This window comes from Choloepus didactylus, chromosome 7 (genome assembly GCF_015220235.1).
Source record: "Choloepus didactylus isolate mChoDid1 chromosome 7, mChoDid1.pri, whole genome shotgun sequence".
NCBI lineage: Eukaryota > Metazoa > Chordata > Mammalia > Pilosa > Megalonychidae > Choloepus > Choloepus didactylus.
The window spans coordinates 29,698,554-29,709,710 of NC_051313.1; the positions used below are offsets into that span (position 1 = coordinate 29,698,554).

The 11,157-nt window shown below is 38.7% G+C and overlaps 1 pseudogene; it reads right to left on the bottom strand.

The window, feature by feature from the left end:
• Positions 1 to 4,806: 4,806 nt before the first annotated feature.
• LOC119540933 lies at positions 4,807 to 5,913 on the bottom strand (annotated as a pseudogene).
• Positions 5,914 to 11,157: the final 5,244 nt, after the last annotated feature.

Here is an 11,157-nt window from a genome sequence, read left to right on the forward strand (position 1 = left end):
CTTATTCTCTACCCTCTTTCCATCTCCTGAAAGCCTCTGTTCTCAGCTTTAGCTTTCAAAGTTCGCTTATTAATGTTAGGTCTTATTAGTGAGATGATACAGTATTTGTCCTTTTGTTTCTGGCTAACTTCACTCATCGTAATGTCTACTGTCTACCATTTTGTCTTTTGAATTTTAAACATCATATCTTATTTTATTTTTATTTTTTCTCTCTTTCTTTTTGTTCTTACTGATAGTCTTCATTTCTACACTCTTCTCCAACCTCTCTCTCCTGGCTTTTCCTATCTGCCTGTAGTGCTCCCTTCATTATTTCCTGTAGAGTGGGTATCTTGTTCACAGACTCTCTCAGTATCTGTTTATCTGAAAATATTTTAAACACTCCCTCATTTTTGAAGGACAGTTTTGCTGGATGTAGAATTCTTGGTTGGCAGATTTTCTCTTTCAGTATCTTAAATATGTCATACCAATGCATTCTTGCCACCATGGTTTCTACTGAGAAATCCGCATATGGTCTTATTGACCCTCCCTTATATGTGATGGATCACTTTTCTCTTGCTGCTTTCAGAATTCTCTCTTTGTCTTTGACATTTTATAATCTGATTGAGTGTCTTGGAATAGGTCTATTCAGATCTATTCTCTTTGGGGTATGCTGCGCTTCTTGGATCTGTAATTTTATGTCTTTCCTAAGAGGTGGGACACCCATGACACGTATATTCATGCACTTCATGTTGTCCTTCAATTCCCTGGGATGCTGCTCATATTTTTCCATTCCACTTGATCTGGGCCCTGCCTCCCCCCCCACCACCTTCTTAGGGAACATATGTCCTTTAGAGAATTATCTCCTACACTTGACTTCTTCCTTTGTCTCTCTGACTGTCTTAATTCCTCACTTGCCTGGGTCAGGGCTGACTACTGAAAATGCCTGAGGCTTTCTCTAATGAGCCAAGAGAAGAATGAGAGAAAAAAAAAAAAAAAGAAAGAAAGAAATCCTCTTTTCAGAGCCAATCCCCAGCCAGACAGTTTCATCAGTCTACAGAATTGGTACCTGGTTCTATGTGCCCTTTTTCCTGGGACACAGTCATTTTCCATTATTTTGAGCTCAGCTATCTCCAAAAGCCTCTGTTTTTATGTATTTATTATTATTGTTTTCCATTAGTCCCACCTCCTCTCTGCCAGGACACACCTCAGGGTTCCATTCTTGCTTGCTCCGGGTTTATCTGTGCTTGTAGCTTGTATTCAGTAGTCCAAATTTGTTAATTAACCTGCAGTTGTTGCTTGGTTGAGCTACCTTCCTTTCCTAGTAGACTACTTCTTTTTCCCACAGAGAAGTGTTTCAGCTCAGCCTGCCATGCCAGTGGGGGAGGGGTGCCAGCTCTGCAGTTTGGGAAGTGATCTCAGCCATTCTACCCATTCCAGACTGGTGTGCGATGTGTGTCTGGTCACAGATGTTCCCAAATAGTTGTTCCAGACTGTTTACTAGTTGTTCCTGGCTATTTACTAGTTGCTCTAGAGGACTAACTAAATGCCACCTTGCCCCACCTCCTACAACTGATTTTTGCATGTTGATTTTTTATCCTGCAACTTTGCTGAATTTTTTGTTAACTCAAACAGTTTTGTTGTGGATTCTTTAGGGTTTCCTACATATTAGTTTCCTTTTATGAGGAAATTTACTAATAATTTATTTCATCCTTTTCAATTTGGATGACATTTATTTCTGATTTTTGCCTAATTACTCTGGCTAGAACTTCCAGTACTATGTTGAATGAAAGTTTCAAAAACCAGCATCTTTGTCTTGTTTCTGATCTTAGGGGAAAAACTTTGAGTCTTTCTTCATTGTGTATGATGTTAGCTGTAAGTTTTTCATATATGTCTTTTATCATGTTGAAGAAGAACCCTTCTTTTCATAGTTTCATTGAACTATCATGAAAGCCTGTTCCATTTTATCAAATGTTTTTTTTATGCATTGAGATGATCATGTGGGTTTTCCCCCGTCATTCTATTACTGTGGTGTAATACACTGATTGATTTTCATATGTTGAACCATCTGTTCATTCCTAGAATAAATCCCAAATGATCATGGAATATAGTCCTTTTAACATGCTGCTGAATATGGTTTGCTAATTTTTTTGTTGTGGATTTTTGTGTCTATATTCATAAGGGATATTTGTAATTTGTTTCCTTATAGCATATTTTTCTGGCTTCAATACCAGGGTAATGTTGGCCTTGTAGAATATGAGAAATTTTCCCTTTTCTTTTATTTTTGGAAAGTGTTTTAGAAGTATTACTGTTAATTATTTTTTAAATGTTTGGTAGAATTTACCAGTTAAACCTTCTGGTCCTGGACTTTTTTTTGTTAGGAGGCTTTGATTATTAGAGTCAATCTCTACTGTTATAGGTGTATTCAGATTTTTATATCTTCTTGAGTCAGTTTGGTAGTTGTTTGTTTCTAGGAATTTATCCATTTCATCTAGATTATCCAAGTTGTTCAGCATATTCTCTTATAATCATTTTTATTTCTATAAAGTCAGTAGTAATGTCCCTTCTTTCAATCTGATTTTAGTAATTTGAGTCTTCTCTCTTTTTTTGATAGTCAGCCTAGCTAAAAGTTTGTCAATTTTGTGATCTTGTCAAAGAAAAGACTTTTGGTTTCATTTATTTTCTCTATTGTTTTTTATTTTCTGTTTTTTAAATCTGTGCCCTAACATTTATTTCCTTTCCTCTGCCAGCTTTGGGCTTAGTTTGTTCTTCTTTATCTACCTCCTTCAGGTATATAGCCAGGTTGTTGATTTCACATCTTTCTTCTTTCCTAATGTAGGCATTTACAGCTATAAATTTCCCTCTGAGCACTGCTTTCACTGCATGTCATAAGTTTTGGTCTGTTGTTTTTCATTTTCATTTATCTTAAATTATTTTCTAATTTCCCTTGTGATTTCTTCTTCAACCCACTGATGTTTAAGAATGTGTATTTTAATTTCCACTTATTTATGAGTTTTCTTCTTTTCCGTCTGTTACTGATTTCTAATTTCATTCCATTGTGGCTGGAAAACATACTTTGTACAGTTTCAATCCTTTTAAAATGTATTGAGACTTGTATTGTGACCTAACATATGGTCCATCCTGGATAATGTTATTTTTTTTCCAAGTAATTTTAGTTGTTAAAAATTATGCCTAAAAAAAAGAAGGATATCTGTATATGAGTTCCATAACTCATTCAGAGTAGGCTTCAACATGTGAAGAACAAAATCAGACATTAACAGGTAGTGTATTATGTTAGTACGATACAAAACACCACAGATTTAGGCACTTTATCAAACACAAATGTTTAGAAATAAATGAGGTTATCAAGTCCTCACCTGCACACTATAAAAGACTGCTGAGTTCCTATTTACACACTTTAAAATGGTCTCATTAATTGAACATGAACCCTCAACAACAGCATTCTTCTTCTCTCATTGAAAACCAACTTCTGAACTTTGCAGACCACATAAAATCTGCCAAATGTCAAGAGTTTGCTTTCACTGATGACAGGAATTCAAGACAAAGAAATTCAGAGTTAATACACAGGGTTTCTGTTCCAGTTTGCTAATGCTGCCATTTGCAAAATACCAGGAAATGGATTGGCTTTTATAAAGGGAGTTTATATGGTTACAAAGCTACAGTCTTAAGGCCATAAAGTGTCCAAGGTAAGGCATCTACAATAGGGTACCTTCACTGGAGAAAGGCCATCGGCATCCAGAAAACCCCTGATAGCCGGGAAGGCACGTGGCTGGTGTCTGCTGGCTCCCAGGTTGTGCTTCAAAATGGCATTCTCCAAAATGTCTCAGTGTCACCTTCTTGGGGCAAACTCTGGGCTAGTACCTCCAAAGCATCAGAAAAACTCTGCTTTCAATGGCTATCTTCAAAATGTCTCTGTAAGTTGCAGTAGCAGCGAGCTTCTTCTGTCTGAGCTTTTTATATGGCTCCAGTGATTTAATTCAGACCCACCCTGAATGGGTGGGGTAACACCTCCATGGAAATCATCCAATCAAATGTTTCACTCACAGTTGACTGAATCACAACTCCATGGAAACATTCAAAGGATTCCAGTCTAATCAACAGTAATACATCTGCCTCCATAAGATTGCATCAAGGAAAATAGCATTTTGTGGGACATAATACATCCAAACCAGCACAGTTTCCAAGTTACATTATTTTCTGTTTTCTGCATTTTCTGCATAGATTTTATATCTCCACTTTCTGGCTTCCTGATTGTATATTTAGGCTTTAGAGCTCCCTGCTGTGCTCCAACAGCATGTTCTAATTTCACATCTAGACATGCTTTGCACATAATATAGTAATGAAAATGATGTCTTACTCCTTAAGTGTTTTAAAACCTTGTCTGATTAGAGACTGGTATTCTTTTGCAAAAAAAAGATTAAAAAAAAAAAAAAGCACTGACCCAGCGGGCCAGCCAAAGCAGGTGCAACGAGCGGGCAATGTGCACAGGACAGAAAGTCCACAGTAGAATCAATGACTTACCAAATTTGAATGGGAAAATACAACACAGTCAAGTTTCCATTTAAGGTGGTTTTATAGTAAACATTAATTTATCGGTGTCCAATTTTAATTAGAAAACCTCTGTCATCTCTCTTGAAACCTTACAAATAGTAATTCTTATTTTAATCACCAGACCCTTTCTAGAAGACCCTTTCTAGAAGAAAACTAGAATTTCATCCAGTGTGCAGTCTCCCATGCCTGTTCCCATACCCATGAGCCTTCATAGAGCTCTGTGTGTCCTGTCTACTCCTTTGCTGGTTTTCTCTTATATTATAGGTTTTCTCTTTTATTCCCAGCTCAGTTATCTTCCTATGAAGCCTGATTTCAGATCTCTCTCCTTCTTTTTCCTCTTCTCTTGCTACATTTTATTTTTCTCTTTGCATCTTCCTCCTTTGCCAGGGTATATCTGTCCCTCCAGAATTACTTCAGCACACATCTTGAGTGACTAAAAAGTCTTTGATCTCCCAGGCATAGCCCCCATCACAAAACATGAAGATAGCCTGGTCTGATCCCACAGTACACTTCTGGACATTGTACTTGGCATTGAAAAGACTGCCCTGCCAGAGGCTAGTGATTTCCTCCATCTCCTCAGCAGGGCTACCTGATGCAGTAACAAACATCATGAGAGTCTTGTCTTCCTTTGTCATTTTCAATATGCTTTCAGGCTTACCTGGATCTAACTTTGAGAATTCAATCAGTGCCAAGGGTCATTTGTGCCCTGGAAGATCTCCACCTTCTATGTCATCATCTTTCCACAAAAACAAAGCTTCTTTAAATGAACAATCTGAATTCCATGACAGAGCCACTTGCCTCTGCTACAACCCTTCCAAAAGAAAATCCACCCACAAAATTACAAAACTCCAAGTAGGGAAATATATCAGAAGTCTGCTGGGACAATTCTTGAGAGCTAGTCATTACCACACCCCACTCACCCACCCACTCACCATGAAACAAAAGGGGAATGGAAGAAACCTGCATCATTATTCAGGTCTCGTTCCCCATTTGCAGGACTCACTGAACACGGGGGCCAGAGCAGAGGGAAAGTGAGCCTGGATAGTGAGAGACTGGCCTATGAAGGTGTGGCCCAAGAAAAGGTAGCACAAAGAGGTCACTGAGATCAGACACCTGGCACGGAGGTCAGCATGAGTGAGAGGTAGCAGGAGGCCCAAAGGGCAGTGGGGCTTGGGTGAGTGAGTAAGGACTCGTGGCATAGATGAAGAGGTTGTTAGGGGATCAGAAGATAGCGAGATGGAGGTCAAAAGGAACCCAGGATGAAGGAACAGGGAGAGGGCCAGTGGGAGAAAAGCCCGACACAGAGAAGAGCATGAAAGGAGTGCACGTGCCATGGACCTTCCACTGTTCCAAGAGCCTCACCATGTCTGCCTGCATCTATCCTTCTACTCCAGCTTTTTCCTGCTTTACTTCTTAAGGTCTCATGCACAGGTGACTTACAGAAGTCACGGAACGGAGGATTCCTGATGCTCCCACTGTTGCTGTTTCTGTAAATTTCTTCTCTTCATCAGAGTCTGTCTGCCTCTCCAGACCCACATATTTTCACTGGTATTCACCTGTTTCTACCATGTCACAGTGTACATCCCTCATGCTCCAAGACTACCCACTGTCACTGGTAAAGCTAAAAAAAAAAAATCCCTGTGAACTCGACAGGCACAAATTAGTCCCATTTTACAGATAATAAAACTGAAACATGGAGCAGATAAGCAAATGCCCAAAACCAGCTCTTCCATGTACCTTAGGCTGGTCAGCAAACCATGGCTGTTTTTCCCTAGCCCACAAGCTAAGAAGGGTTTTCACATTTTAAAGGATTGCTTAAAAAAAAAAAAAAAAAAAAGAGGAATATGAACAAAAAGATGAATATGAGACAGAGACCATATGTGGCCCACCAACTCTCAAATATTTACATTGTAGCCCTTTACAGAAAAAGATTGCCAACCCCTATTATAGATCTTTTATTAGATTTAGATGATCATAAAGACGCTGTGTAAGTTTGGGTTTGGGGGAAAGCAGATACCAAAACAGAATTAGAGGGTGTGAGATTTATTGGGGGAGATGCGTTGAAATGTAAAGGGAATAGTGAACAGGAGCAGGCAGGCAAAGACTTCAAACCACAATGCAAGGCTGATGCTTGTGAAAGGAGACAAGGAAAGAAGATTAGTTAAGAAGAGTCTCAAACAACAGCACAGCTCTGAAAGTCTTCCCTAGCCCAACGGAGGGCTCCAGCACAAAGATCAATCATAGAGCAGCCCCACATGGGGCAGAAACAGCCAGGCCCCCCTCAGCCCACTATGCTCGGGCATTAACAGAGAACAACTGGTGGGGAGCATGGTCTCAATATGAATATTCAGCAGATCCCAAAGGGGCAGTAGCTGGAGCCTGCCTCTGTACCTCTCTATACACCTCTTAACAGATTCTTTATTGCCTCAACCTAAGTCAGTTTCATCTCTCTGCTGTCTCTCCTACCCCACTACTTTTGTACGAAAAAATTCAGATTTCTTTATCACTAACAATCCAATTAAATTTTTATACAAGACTATTAGAGACCACATTGGTGAATAATTATGAAAAAAGCAATGTAAGCCGACGTATACTTTGCCAGCATGTATTTAGACTTTGCAGATAGCAGAATAAGAAGTCTTCAAAAATAAACAACTTGTATTACCATTGACTATTTTTGCTCTTAACATTTTAAAATGAAGCTGCCAACAAGATTACTTTCTGTAGGGGTATTAACATGACTGATGCATGAGCTGAAGTTATTCAGAACTATAGAACTCTCTTCCTCGGGGCCTGTCATTATTCTATAGTCTGCAGGACACTGAACTGGTTCCTCCACTTCTGACTGTTGCATGTCAACATATTGCCTGCTGGTATTACTCACCCAACTTCTCTTATCTACCACAATTATCCTTTAACCAGGTCATGCATGCTCACATGAGCAGACACACACACACACACACACACACACACACACCATTGTGCATCTCCTCACTATGCCATAAACACTCTTAATTATTCTCACATGGCTGTACGTGGGAGCTTCACCATGCCTGGACAGCCTCTCCTCTCCACTATAACTCTCACCCAGCTTTCAAGGTCCAGTTCAGTCTCTGCACCCTCCACAGACCTTCCCTGATTAGTCTAGCCCTGTCTCTGAGCTTTTTGCTCTGCTCTGAGCTTTTTGCTCTGCTCTGACCTCCTAAAGCTCTTTAACACTTCAGTTTTCAGTTTCATTTCAAATGTGCGTGTGTTGCCTTCAGGTAGCTCTTCACTTCCTAAAATGAGAGACTCTGTACCTCTCACAGCTCTTACCTGGCTTTCCTACATAGCTGCCCACGGAATATCTTACCCTGAAATTTCCTACTCTTGAAGCCTCATTTCAAATTCCACATCCTCTAAATACTCTTTACTAGTCCAACTTGAGACTAGTATCTTACTCTGTATTGTCATAATACTTCCAAGAGCACAAACCCTGTAGTATTTCAATCTTGATTTTGCCAATTATCATTTGGGCAAGTTACTCAACTATAACAAGTCTATTTTTCATTTGTAAAATAATCAGAATGTAAACTGATATCCTATCTAATAGTGTTATCCTGAGGATTAAATCAAGTAAATAATAGATGGAATAATTTTTTAAAAAGACCTAGACTATGGAAAGCTCAGTATTTACCTGGTAGTTATAATTATTATTACTTGTTGGTTTTATTGTTATTATTAGTAGTAGCAGTATATAATAAAATCCCTTTCAGGTATAAAGGTTGATGATTCTATGACAGCACAAATGATTGTATCATCAATCTCTAAATGTATACTCTTGCTTGAAGATTGAAGTCAACACCACCTGACAATTTCTCTGCCAGCTTATTAACAGAAGTTTGTTTCCTAATAGTGATTTATAAATTTTAGATTATTGATTCACCAATGAGAAACCTAAAATAAGATATTCCATGGGCAGCTATGTAGGAGAGCTAGGTACAATATCAGGACCCAGTATTGACTATTCTAGAAAAGCCTTACAAAAGCAATTGACCAAAATGGTGGCCATCATAATACTCAGGATTAGTGTCGATGGCAGCATAGCAAAATGTATTGAATCAAAATGACATGGGTTCAAATCTCAGCTCTAAATTTATAGCTGTGAGAACTGGGACCTTTGGCAAATTGCTAAGCTCATTGTGTTTCAGTTTTCTTAATCTGTAAGATGTGATGACTATTGCAAACTCATGAAATTGAGAGCATTAAGTAAAATAATACATATAATGAGTGTCTGCCAGATAGCTAACACATAATATATGTTGGCTATTGTCATTTTCCTTTACTTTGCTGAAATAATGTATAGGCAGGAACTCTATGCCTGCAAAGTCTTATTAAAAATACTATTATTATTGCTATGACCATAACCCATGCAAGACTATTATGCAGAAATATTGATTGAAGAAGAAAATATATGTTAGAGCAAGAGAGAAAAAGCATAAAAGTTAGCTTATAGAAATAGAAGTTAAATTAGCAAATTCAGGAAAAAAGTTTGAAAACTATGCAGATTTTGGAATGGAGTGAAGAATGGTAGAAAAAGATCTCCAGGCAGGTCTTGAGAAGGGAGTGAAACCAAACAAGGAGAGGAAGTGGCAGAACAATGATAATTATGTGCCTTTTAAAAATCACAGATCGAAGGAAAGAAAGGGCACCATGGGAATATGATCGAATAAGTGCTCAAGCAAAGCTTGAGATAAATGTTCAAGCAAAGCTGCTCGTGCATATGCCAATGAAGGTTTCACTGCCTGTAGCAGTTACACCTATGGCACTCACACTAGAATAATAAAATCCAGAAGGAAATGAAATGTAATTATGGGTGGTGTCTTCACAAACCATCTGGGGAGGACTCTTGGAAAAATTTGTGTTTCAGATAAAGAATGATGTCATGAAAAAGAAGAATATGATATGTTTATGAAAGGTTAACATGAGGCTGCTTGTTAGAGAGAGCATCCTGGACTGCTGATCTCTAGGCTCGTTCCAATTACTTTGGTTGGCATCAGTGTTAAGCAATAAATATCAGTTATATTTACATACCGTCCCAACCAACCCACTTGCCAACATTGCTTCTTGGAAGGAAATGCAGATGCCAGGGACACACAACTGGAGGAAGGTGGAGGCTCACTCTCTGTTGCTTGTCTGCCCACCCCACTCCCCCCACCCCCCACCCCCGACGACACTTACCTCTACCACCCACCCCGCAGCCCCTGTCCAGGGCTGAACATGTCAGGGGAATAGTTTAAAGACAAACCAAAAAATTCACATGGTAAATGTGGCAAATTACCTTTAACTGAGAATAATTTAATTCAAAGCATTATCCAACCCTTCACATAAATGTGGATGTTACTTAATAATTATTCAATCATATATATATATATACACACACACACATATATATATATGAGAGAAAACAGAAGATCCAAGAAACTTTCCCACTGCTATAGGCCCTTTGTGGATTACAGCCTCTTCTTCAAGCAAGCCCATTGTTCTTTCCCTCATATTCCTGGATTAATGTGATTTCATCTACCATTAGGGCACTTTGTTAGAAAAGTTTAAGAATCATAGGATTTTGTTTCCTTCACATCACAAAGACAAATACCCTTAGATGAATGTGTTGGTACAGAATCAAAATTTTCTCACTTCCCACACAGTATGTTAATAAGCAGCAGCTAGAAAGCCTCCCTCTACCCTGTGGTTCTTCAGTTCTGCATCTGTCACTACCTTTGTGTTACTACATTTGTAAATTTCCCTCTTTTGAAAGTCACAATCTGTCCCTCACCCACCATACCACCCAGCAGCTTCCCCGATGAGAATATATAAGTTTTATTATTTTGGTTTCCTGATTAGACACAGGAGGACATAATACCACTTTGCTGTTTCCCTCATCACTGAAATGGAAAATTGCTAGTCTCCTCTATGTGTCAGGAGCCATTAGGGGGGCACTTGCTGCCCTTCTTGTACCCCACTGCTCAGCTATAAAGAGTGTCTCCTTTTTCCTTAATGATTTCCTAGAATTTGGCTTCAGAGAAAACATCTCACCAACTACAGTCCATTTTGTAAGCATGTGGTTGTTCTGGATTTTTCTATAAATGTAGCAGTAAAGGTAATATTATCTTTTTACTAAAATTTTATATTATATAAATTTGGAGCTATCTGGTGTTAAGGGGCATGAAATAAAAAATTATTATTAATAAACAACACAAATGCATATTCAAAGTGTACATAGATATTCATAAGATTTTCATCCCACCTTTGAAAAACAATTGTTTCTGTGTTCCTCAACCCAAGCATTCAGTGATGTGAGTAAGGAAGTCTCTCTTCCTCACTAAAAATAGAAAAGGTAAGGCACAGCAAGATGAAGTGATTTGGACAGGAGCAAATCAGCACTCAGTTGAGAGAGCCCCTTAAGGAAGAAGTTTGGCATTAATTGGGATTGAACCAATGAAGAAAATAAATTTTGTCCAATTGGCTCTTAGCAGATTTTAAAGTGGCAGTGAAATGGGATCAGGTAATAGAGGCTCAAGTCAGGCAAAAGGTGTGGACGGAGTCAGATGGACAAGAACCACAGCACCT